Genomic DNA, 13,256 nt, shown 5'->3' with positions numbered 1-13,256 from the left:
ACTGACAGACTACAGTCATCATTATGTGCATCTGTGTTATCCTCACATACAGCTTACATCTGACAGACTACAGTCATCATTATGTGCATCTGTGTTATCCTCACATACAGCACACGCCTGACTATATTCATCAATATGTGCATCTGTGTTATCCTCACATACAGCACACGCCTGACAGACAGTTATCATTATGTGCTTCTGTGTTATCTTCACATACAGCTTACATCTGACAGACTACAGAGTTATCATTATGTGCATCTGTGTTATCCTCACATACAGCACACGTCTGACAGACTACAGTCATCATTATGTGCATTTGTGTTATCCTCACATACAGCTTATGTCTGATAGACTACAGTCATCATTATGTGCATCTGTGTTATCCTCACATACAGCACACTGACAGACTACAGACATCATTATGTGCATCTGTGCTATCCCCACGTACATCTTATGTCTTACAGACTACATTCATCATTATGTGCATTTGTGTTATCCTCACAAACAGCTTGTCTGATAGACTACAGTCATCATTATGTGCATCTGTGTTATCCTCACATACAGCACACTGACAGACTACATTCATCAGTATGTGCATCTGTGTTATCCTCACATACAGCACACTGACAGACTACATTCATCAGTATGTGCATCTGTGTTATCCTCACATACAGCACACGTCTGACTATATTCATCAATATGTGCATCGATCTGTGTTATCCTCACATACAGCACACTGACAGACTACAGTCATCATTATGTGCATCTGTCTTATCCTCACATACAGCACACTGACAGACTACATTCATCAGTATGTGCATCTGTGTTATCCTCACATACAGCACACGTCTGACTATATTCATCAATATGTGCATCGATCTGTGTTATCCTCACATACAGCACACTGACAGACTACAGTCATCATTATGTGCATCTGTGTTATCCTCACATACAGCGTATGTCTGACAGACTACAGTCATCATTATGTGCATCTGTGTTATCTTCACATACAGCTTATGTCTGACAGACAACAGTCGTCATTATGTGCATCTGTTTTATCCTCACATACAGCTCACTGACAGACTACAGTCATCATTATGTGCATCTGTGTTATCCTCACATACAGCTTATGTCTGACAGACTACAGTCATCTTTAAGTGCATCTGTGTTATCCTCACATACAGCACACTGACAGACTACAGTCATCATGTGCATCTGTGTTATCCTCACATACAGCACACTGACAGACTACAGACATCATTATGTGCATCTGTGTTATCCTCACATACAGCTTATGTCTGACAGACTACAGTCATCATGTGCATCTGTGTTATCCTCACATACAGCACACTGACAGACTAAAGACATCATTATGTGCATCTGTGCTATCCCCACGTACATCTTATGTCTTACAGACTACATTCATCATTATGTGCATCTGTGTTATCCTCACATACAGCGTATGTCTGACAGACTACAGTAATCATGTGCATCTGTGTTATCCTCACATACAGCACACTGACAGACTACAGACATCATTATGTGCATCTGTGTTATCCTCACATACAGCTCACTGACAGACTACAGACATCATTATGTGCATCTGTGTTATCCTCACATACAGCTCACTGACAGACTACAGTCATCATTATGTGCATCTGTGTTATCCTCACATATAGCGTATGTCTGACAGACTACAGTAATCATGTGCATCTGTGTTATCCTCACATACAGCTCACTGACAGACTACATTCATCATTATGTGCATCTGTGTTATCCTCACATACAGCACACTAACAGACTACAGTCATCATTATGTGCATCTGTGTTATCCTCACATACAGCACACGTCTGACAGACTACAGTAATCATGTGCATCTGTGTTATCCTCACATACAGCGTATGTCTGACAGACTACAGACATCATTATGTGCATCTGTGTTATCCTCACATACAGCTCACTGACAGACTACAGAGTTATCATTATGTGCATCTGTGTTATCCTCACATACAGCACACTAAAAGACTACAGTCATCATCATGTGCATCTGTGTTATCCTCACATACAGCACACTAACAGACTACAGTCATCATCATGTGCATCTGTGTTATCCTCACAAACAGCACACTAACAGACTACAGTCATCATTATGTGCATCTGTGTTATCCTCACATACAGCACACTAACAGACTACAGTCATCATTATGTGCATCTGTGTTATCCTCACATACAGCACACTAACAGACTACAGTCATCATCATGTGCATCTGTGTTATCCTCACATACAGCGTATGTCTGACAGACTACAGTCATCATCATGTGCATCTGTGTTATCCTCACATACAGCGTATGTCTGACAGACTACAGTCATCATTATGTGCATCTGTGTTATCCTCACATACAGCGTATGTCTGACAGACTACAGTCATCTTTATGTGCATCTGTGTTATCCTCACATACAGCGTATGTCTGACAGACTACAGTCATCATCATGTGCATCTGTGTTATCCTCACATACAGCGTATGTCTGACAGACTACAGTCATCATCATGTGCATCTGTGTTATCCTCACATACAGCGTATGTCTGACAGACTACAGTAATCATGTGCATCTGTGTTATCCTCACATACAGCGTATGTCTGACAGACTACAGTCATCATTATGTGCATCTGTGTTATCCTCACATACAGCGTATGTCTGACAGACTACAGTCATCATTATGTGCATCTGTGTTATCCTCACATACAGCGTATGTCTGACAGACTACAGTCATCATTATGTGCATCTGTGTTATCCTCACATACAGCGTATGTCTGACAGACTACAGTCATCATTATGTGCATCTGTGTTATCCTCACATACAGCGTATGTCTGACAGACTACAGTCATCATCATGTGCATCTGTGTTATCCTCACATACAGCGTATGTCTGACAGACTACAGTAATCATGTGCATCTGTGTTATCCTCACATACAGCGTATGTCTGACAGACTACAGTCATCATTATGTGCATCTGTGTTATCCTCACATACAGCGTATGTCTGACAGACTACAGTCATCATTATGTGCATCTGTGTTATCCTCACATACAGCACACTGACAGACTACAGTCATCATTATGTGCATCTGTGTCATCCTCACATACAGCACACTAACAGACTACAGTCATCATTATGTGCATCTGTGTTATCCTCACATACAGCACACTAACAGACTACAGTCATCATTATGTGCATCTGTGTTATCCTCACATACAGCTTATGTCTGACAGACTACAGTCATCATTATGTGCATCTGTGTTATCCTCACATACAGCACACTAACAGACTACAGACATCATTATGTGCATCTGTGCTATCCTCACATACAGCACACTAACAGACTACAGTCATCATTATGTGCATCTGTGTTATCCTCACATACAGCACACTGACAGACTACAGTCATCATTATGTGCATCTGTGTTATCCTCACATATAGCTTACGCCTCACATGCACACAGCTTTGCTGCTTCTCTTATGTCAAGAAGCACACTAATTATAAATATAACACAAACTACTTTCTCCATTTAAGTGTATCTTTCCTTCATTACATATATTGAACAGTTGATAAAAGGTACCTTTTTTTTTAAAGAACATTAAGAAGCTTATATTTTAGGAATATAGATAATTATTTTAATGTAACGGGAACATTCAATTCTATGTAACAGAGGTAGACTACCTGAAAAGATCAGTGATAGATAGATAGATAGATGCTAGATAGGTAGATGATATATAGATATATGATTGATTGATTGATTGATTGATTGATTGATTGATAGATAAATAGATATATATATATATATATATGATAGATAGATAGATGATATATGATTGATAGATAGATCAAGATAGATAGATAGATAGATAGATGATAGATAGATAGATAGATAGATAGATAGATGATAAATAGATAGATAGATGATACATAAATAGATAGATAGATTGCTGGCTTATAGATAGATACATAGATAGATAGATAGATAGATAGATAGATAGATAGATAGATGATACATAAATAGATAGATAGATTGCTGGCTTATAGATAGATACATAGATAGATAGATAGATAGATAGATATAAAGATAGATAGATTGATGGCTTATAGATAAATAGATAGGAAGATAGATGGATAGATAGGTAGATTGATAGATTATAGAATTAGATTAATTAGATTTCTATAAATAGTGTCACTGTCGCACATGTAGTTTATAAAATGTTCTGCTTCATTATATAAGCGAATTAAAAACTAGTTAAAAACACATAATGGAAAAATATTAATATGAATTAAATTAAAAAATATCACATTTCTTGGTTTATTGCTAGTTTTGTTTTGTTATTTACAATAAATATATCATAAATAAGATACATTACATAACATACAATAACACAAGAAATGTATCTCAGTATGTATTTGTAGAGCATGATATTTATCAACTGTTCTCCACCACACATTAAACATAAAACACATCGTTACTGTTTTAGTACATTAAATATAAATAGATTAACAATTTTCCACAGTGAAAAGTTAAAAAAAAAACAATTATAAATCGCATATTTTGTTGAGTTTGTTGTCTACATTTTTTACAACGAAATTGCAAATTACCTCCCCACAAAAAAAAAACAAAAAAACAATATCTCTGTATTGCACTTTACTAATTTTGTATTATGTTCATATGATTCAAGGTTTTTCTCATCCACCAGTTTAAAAAACAATTGTCTGTAATCTCAAATAATCTTTTAGTTGACAGCGAGCTAAACACCTGCAATTAGCAATATAGTCCTGCAATCTCCTGTATCCATTCATTGCAAATCAAAATATTTTGTCATTAATATCAAATGTATTTTTTCAACGGCTTTTTTTGGCAACTAAAAGGTTAAATAAAACTAGCAAATAATGCCCTTTATCTAGTAACAAAAGTGTGTTACTATAATATATCTATAATAACAATAAGATTATGCCAATAACAAATAAATGCCATATTCTATAGTGGTTTTAATAAATGTGTTTCTTTCAGAAGCTAGAAATTGGACATTTGTCCTGAGATCCCCTTTTGAATTTCTCTTACAGATGTCCCGAATTAAGCAGCCTTTGGATTGCACTGTAGTAGCCAGACAGACAGCAAGTAATGCATTATTTATATTTCTGACAACAACATATTGCAGCTGATAATACTAATGGCAAAACAACATTCATTTTCTTTTAATTTACCTACATTTTACTTTGAATAACATACTTATTAGACAAAGATGAATGAAGAATCTAAAAAATACATTTATGTACTCACATTAGTTTCAGTAAGCAAATAATTTATATATCCTGTAGGTAAAAAAATGGAATGAAATAGAGACCTACCAGGCAGAGGCACAGAATCTGTAGGTGCACCCCATAAAAGCCTTGTGTGCTGAGAAATCTGCTGAATTCTGCTAAAGCTTTCAAACCTACTACCAAATCCAACCCTACTCTAAATCGTATTTGCACTAATTAGACCCAGGCTGAAATGAATAGAATTTCCACGGTTCCCTTCTAAGATAAAGCTTTAGGGAGGGGGAAGTAGACTGGTGATTTTTTTTCTTTTTCATGAACTGTACAAAAAAAAGTGATCTTTATATATTTGTTAAACACACAGGTAGATAACAGAAGGCTTTTCAAGAAAGTAATGCACAGTATAAGGAAAACCAATTAAAGCTGCAGATTATTATCTCAGAAACTATGCAGTTTTCCACATGTTAAGTGGTTCAGTAAATATGACCTTTTGTGGTTAAATGTATTACATTCGACATATTGCTGGGGAAACAATAGTACTGAATTCATAGCAGAAATTCACCATTCAAACTAATACAAAATGTACGTTTTGGCAATAAACATATGTATGTGCTGCTAATGTAACATTGTTGTAATTAAGTCAATCATTCTGCATAAATAATTGTCTTTTAGTTTAAAACACAGATTATAAAAAAAGAAAGAAAATTTACGTTAAATTAAATAAGCAATTAGTAAATTAGTATCTTGCACTAATACCTTTTTCCTATCTAAATATTATATTATAGATAATTTTGTGCACCACATTATCTGGGTATATATATATATATATATATATATATAGTTTAGCAAATGGAGAGCACTCTCACTTCAAGCCAACATGCCAGGGTGCAAACAGGAAACAAATAGAAATAAACGATGGCTTGCACTCGCTGGTCTTTTGCAAAAAACGTGCCTTTAATTTAACGTTTCGGGGACGTATCCCCTTCCTCAGGCAGGAATATCAATACATTTTAATAGTCAGGGTGGAAAAGTTACTAATCCAGAGAGAAAAAGTTACTAGACCACTAAAGTAGGGAAAATACACATTTTATATCTATTTCTATACATACATATCTTTCTATCATCTATCTCTATATCTCTATATATCTCTATCTTTATCTCTCTCTCTCTCTAGCTCTCTATCGTCTATATCTATCTATCATCTATATCTATCTATCTATTTATCTATCTATCTATCTATCTATCTATTCTTTCAATATGTACTTACAAAGACTGAGGATACAATTTCTGCAGCAAATAGATCACATCATATGCAGTTCATTCTATCGTATTAAATATGTACTTTTCTTCCAATTAGATCACCTGTGGTCAGAAGCTGTCTGGAAAGAGAACTTTTTCAATTTTATGATCTTGTGTCGGAATCTTAGAAATTGGAAAACCGTTCTTCATACAAGGACTTGGCAACTGAAACAGAGTCACTGAAAGAAAAAAAAAAAAAAATTATTATATATATATATATATATATATATATATATATATATATATATATATATATATATATATATATATATATATATATATATATATATATAGTAAAATGATACCATTATGCCATCTCATTTAGAGTTAGAGATGAAATACATTATTTTACTCTCCAGTTTTATGGCTATAGTCTCAAGTAATATTATTCTTGCTGATTAAATTGAAATTTGGGGCAGACATAAAATATTGAATGTGGGTCACAACCCATAGTGTGTTGTATCAAAGCAATCAGCAGTCACAAGAAATGTGTACAATTAGCCTATAATATCAGTTATTATTGCACCGTCCAATAGCTCTCATTTTTAACCCTTATTAATCACATATAATCTAGAGTATAATCAGATACATAGCTATATCTTAAAAAGAGTTACAGACTTATAATACAGACCAGGCCAGTTGTAAACATTTCTCATGGGGGACTTTATACATAAGAGTCATTTATTCCTTCTCCTGAGCTATTTGGACTGAGTCCATTTGCTAAATGCTAATGTTTTGATGTTGTTTGTGTTTTTGTTTTTAATACTTCAGACTTCCCTGCTCTTACTACGATGTCTGAGAGCTAAAAATATTTCTCTGCACAAATGTATAGAGTTTCCTCAGATCCCAGCTAAAACATAACCAGATCAGCTCCTTATAATCACTACACATGGTCAGATGAGGGCAGCACTTCTCAAACAACAGCTTATTTATGGGCTGGTGAAAGAGAGACAGTTATCATTTTTATATTTATAATACTTGAGCATACTGCAGGTTAATACTGCCAAAGTTGTGTAGACCTACACATTATTTATTGAGGTGAAAGCGGCAGATTTCCAATAGAAAATATTTTGTTCTACAGATTTTAAACGTATATAGAAACTTTGCAAGTGATATGACAAGTATACATTTTATACAAGCAGTATCAACATTACATTTACTAGCGTTTGTATTAGACTGTGTTTTTAAGCAGCAGGTTAAAGGGTTAATGATGAACACCCTGCAATTATCATATTTTCTGAAGTCCTTAATCTGAACTATTTATCTATAGATTAATACATTTTAAATTGCTTTTCGATTATTTTCCTTGGATGAGCTAAATTGGATTTGAGTCTGAAGACAGCTTGTCACAGACATTGTGTTTACAAAATCTCAATTGTTTGCAGAAATGATAAGATATCAAACTATAAATTAGGGAGATGCACGTTTCTAGCCTGCCATATACTCTTTCTTTCTTTTTTTATTCCTTTTTTAAGGAATGTAAAGTCCTCAATTTTCTTAAAAACGGAAAAAAATCATCATGAACGTATATTGCAAATTTATTTTACTATCCACAATTAGGCAAATTATATTGCAAACTGTCTTTTCTGATCCTTTCATGGGGATCAGTGGGGTTCTCAAATCCAAATCCATTCTTAAAGTTATAAATAAAAAACACGATAGCATATTTATATATTTATTTTTACAAATATTCACATAACACAACCCCTATACCTTGCATGGTAATAAACGATCACAAGTATTGCAATAAAATATATGAAATATTTGTGCCTGTTTGGTATGGCATTTCTACTGTTTGCAAGTTTTACTTTAATGTCACATTTTCATGTCCATCTTCAGTTAACATAATAAAAACTTTTTTTTGTAATCAAAAGTTAAAAAAATCAAGTTCCAATTTCAAAGCTATGAAAATTGCACACGAATGTAATATTCTTAGATATCAATTAACAATGAAGTCCTAAAAACCTTAAAGAAAGAGTAAAACCAAAATTAAACTTTCATGGTTGAGACAGAGCAATTAATAAAAAACAATTCGCTTTGGTATCTTGGTGTTCTTTGTATAACATTGCTATAAACATTGTTGCAAACACTACTGCTATAGAGAGCTAAAGGCACATGCACACTCCTGAGCTCATGTGAGTATCAAACAAAGATGCTATAATAAAGCAAATGTGTAGTAAAGTAAGTTAATTGGATTGTTGTTGTTTTTTTAAATTGCATGCTCTATCTGAATCACATCTTTTCTCTTTTTTTTTAAAGGGGGCATTTTAATTAAAAAATATGAATCATCACTTTACTCTCCCTTTATTGAAGAGGCATTTAATTTGGACATGTAATTTTACCATTAAAGGGGCACTGAACCCAATTTTTTTCTTTCGTGATTCAGATAGAGCACACAATTTTAAGCAACTTTCTAATTTACTCTTATTATCATTTTTTTCTTCGTTCTCTTGCTATCTTTATTTGAAAAAGAAGGCATCTAAGTTTTTTTTATTAGTTCAGGACTCTGGACAGCACTTTTTTATTTGTGGATGAATTTATCCACCAATCAGCAAGAACAACCCAGGTTGTTCACCAAAAATGGGCCGGCATCTAAACTTACATTCTTGCATTTCAAAACAAGATACCAGTGAAGAAAATTTGATAATAGGAGTAAATTAGAAAGTTGCTTAAAATTTCATGCTCTATCTGAATCACGAAAGAAAAACATTGGGTTCAGTGTCCCTTTAAAGGACCATTAAAAACATTAGAATTGCATAATCAACAAAAATGCATAACAGCAAGCACAGACTGAATTTCAAATGAGTAGTAGATCTCCCCCCCCCCCCTCCAAAGTTAGTTCAATTTTCCTTCCCCCTGTATCATGTGACAGCCACCAGCCAATCATAAAATACATATACATATATACTGTGGATTCTTGCACATGCTCAGCAGGAGCTGGTGTCTCAGAAAGTGTGCATATGAAAAAGATTGTGCACATTTTGTTAATGGAAGTTAATTGAAAAGTTGTGTACAATTGTGGGCCCTATCATGAATGCTTAATTTTGACTTTAGTGTTCCTTTAATGAGCTAAGATAACACTTTGTTTCATCCTGCAAAAGGGTTAAACACATGGGTACAGGCCTTGTAGCCCCTGAGCATGACATAGCAGGTCAGCCAATCAGGGGCATGCGGCCCAATGCCACCAATCACTGGCAGAGTCTTGTTCAGGTACTAACGGTTTTGGGTAGGACTTGTCATGTATTATTTTGCTTTGACCACCTATCATTTTCTTCTGTGGAAATCTCTAGAAATCCTTGAGAAAACATTCATGCTGTGCCAATTTCGTATAGTCTTTCATCTGTTTTTCATAAACTTCACAAATTAGAAGCTAAATTGCCTCACAAACCTGGATTTGGCAGTTTTGTTTAATAGCCCACTTTTATTTTTATTAAATCTTGTTTGTCAACCTAATATATATCTTAAAGGGCTTCAAAATTAGCATATTAGTCTACCTAGTTTAGCTTTCAACTAAGAATACCAAGAGAACAAAGCAAATTTGATTAAAAAATTAAATTGGATTTAAAGGGACAGTCTATACCAGAATTTTTATTGTTTTAAAAGATAGATAATCCTTTTATTACCCATTCCCCAGTTTTGCATAACCAACACAGTTATAATAATATACTTTTAACCTCTGTGATTATCTTGTATCTAAGCCTCTGCAAACTGCCCCTTTATTTCAGTTCTTTTGACAGACTTGCAGTTTAGCCAATCAGTGCCTGCTCCCAGATAACTTCACGTGCACAAGCACAGTGTTATCTATATGAAATACGTGAACTAACACCCTCTAGTGGTGAAAAACTGTTAAAATGCATTCTGAAAAGAGGTGGCCTTCAAGGTCTAAGAAATTAGCATATGAACCTCCTAGGTTAAGCTTTCAACTAAGAATACCAAGAGAACAAAGCAAAATTGGTGATAAAAGTAAATTGGAAAATTGTTTAAAATTACATGCTCTATCTGAATCATGAAAGTTTATTTTGGCCTAGACTGTCCCTTTAAGAAATGTCTTGTGCTTGACATGTGATATCTTCCAGAGAAGGGTTTAAAAGTATTTTAGCTGCATTATGTTTAATGAGATTGCTCTAAATCTTGCAAATAACAAAAGATTTGGCTAAATCTGAAATCTTTGTACAACAAAATCACTACCCATAAAATCAAGTCTACCCAATAAAAAATCTTCCCTTGCGGATCATCTTCATTCTATCTCATCAATCATAGACATTGTCTCAAATTTTATCAAATAGCAAAAGGATTATTGACTTTATTAGTCCCAAAGTATTTACATTTGATAGTAGATTATGATATACTAGTCCTAAAGCCCGTTCACACGGGCCATTTTTTGCAGTACAGCGGTACCACCCCTTGCGCTCTCTCCCTCCCCCTCTCTTTGTTCTCTCTCTCTCCCCCCTCTATTTTGCTCTCTCTCTCTCTCCCCCATCTCTTTTGTGCTCTCCCCCTCTCTTTTGAGCTCTCTCTCTCCCCCATCTCTTTTATGCTCTCCCCCTCTCTTTTGAGCTCTCTCTCTCCCCCCTCTCTCTCTCCACCCCCCTCCTCTCTATCTCCCTCCCCTCTCTCTCTCCCCCCTCCTCTCTCCCCCCCCTCCTCTCTCTCTCTCCCCCCCCCTCTCCTCTCTCTCTCCCCTCCTCTCTCTCTCTCCCACTCTCTCTCTCCCCTCTCTCTCTCTCTCTCCCCCTCTTTTGCTCTCTCTCTCTCTCCCCCCTCTCTTTTGTGCTCTCTCTCTCCCCCTCTCTTTTGCTCTCTCTCCACCCTCTCTTTTGTGCTCTTTCTCTCTCCCCCTTTCTTTTGCGCTCTCTCTCTCCCCCTCTTTTGCGCTCTCTCTCTCCCCCTCTCTTCTACGCTCTCTCTCCCCCTCTCTTTTGCGCGCTCTCTCTCCCCCCTCTTTTGCTCTCTCTCCCCCCTCTCTTTTGCTCTCTCTCCCCCTCTCTTTTGCGCTCTCTCTCTCCCCCTCTCTTTTGCGCTCTCTCTCCCCCCTCTCTTTTGCTCTCTCTCTCCCCCATCTCTTTTGTGCTCTCTCCCCCTCTCTTTTGAGCTCTTTCCCCCCTCTCCTCTCTCTCCCCCCTCTCCTCTCTCTCCCCTCCTCTCTCTCTCTCTCTCTCTCTCTCTCTCTCCCCTCTCCTCTCCCCCCTCTCCTCTATCTCTCCCCCCTCTCCTCTCTCTCCCCCCCCCCCCCTCTCCTCTCTCTCTCCCCCCCTCTCCTCTCTCTCTCTCCCCCCCTCTCCTCTCTCTCTCCCCCCTCTCCTCTCTCTCTCCCCTCCTCTCTCTCTCTCCTCTTCTCTATCTCCCCTCCTCTCTATCTCTCTCCCCTCCTCTCTATGTCTCTCCCCTCTCCTCTCTCTCTCCCCTCCTCTCTATCTCTCTCCCCTCTCTATCTCGCGACCGCGACCGGCCACGCCCCTTCACGCCCGACCAAGCCTATACAAGACTATACATCTTCTACAGGAGACTCTACTGGTTCTGAGACAGACCGACACTCATCATCCAGTCACTCTTTCCCTTTGGATTGTCTCTCAGTACTGCAGAACCCACTGGTTCAGGCACCAACTGATTCTTGCTGTCATTTGGTCCTCTCTCCCAGTCAGATAGTCCTCCCACATTTTCACATCTCAGCACAGAAACCCCCAGTTCCGGTAAGCATGTCTCTGAGCTTTCTTACACACAGCCCATTGCGCATCAGGGCCCATGTAACTAGGTCACAGGTGTCATTGTCAGGCACATAAAGTGATAATAATTTGCCCAGACCAGTACCCAGTAATACATCAGTAGGAATATGGTGAGATGCCCCCACATTTCTTAGACCACTCCCTGATCCACAATCAAGATATACACATGCCATAGGCACTGAAGGTTGTACTCCCCCAAATCCCTGCCAGCGATAATGTTGTTAGAGCTCACCAGCTCTGGACGCAAAAGAGTCACATCTGCCCCAGTCTCCATGTTACCTTCTGTCCCATAGTGAAATATTGTATATTTTCATTATTGTGTGCATCTGACCTGGTGACAAATAACACAGAAGCTGGTAATTCTGATGGATGAGTTTCTCCAGCTGATTGTGCCAATTTCATTTTCTCTGGGCAAGTAGAGCTGATGTGCCCCACTTTGTTGCAAACAAAACACCTGAGGGTATCTCCCTGCCCCGAAGTGGCACTAGATCCCTCTCTTTCTGAGGAAGCTGAAGCAAAAGATGGTACAACAGGCTTGGGGTTGTGCAGTGACACCTTCCAGTTCCAGTCCGAGGTTCTTGGTGGGTCTCCCGGTTTTTATAATTCCATTTGAGCACTTGATATTAGTCGGTGTACCTATAAACACTTTTATTCCATGGACTTTGAAATAAGTATCATTGGATCGAGTTTTATAAGCATGACTTCATATACATGACATAAATGAGGAGAGGACCTTCTAAGGATAACATCATTAAAGACTCTTAGCTCTTACCTCATCCTGTTTGAGGTTACGCTGTGTGAGTACATTAGACTTGTACTAATATAAGACATGTTTTATAATAAATTTGCTACACTATATGCAGCCCTTTTTGTTTCCATGTATATGTTCCTGGGGATGTTCTAGAAACAGACAAATGCTATTTGAGA

This window comes from Bombina bombina, chromosome 5, assembly GCF_027579735.1.
Source record: "Bombina bombina isolate aBomBom1 chromosome 5, aBomBom1.pri, whole genome shotgun sequence".
Lineage (NCBI taxonomy): Eukaryota > Metazoa > Chordata > Amphibia > Anura > Bombinatoridae > Bombina > Bombina bombina.
Note: the sequence above shows the minus strand (reverse complement) of the source record.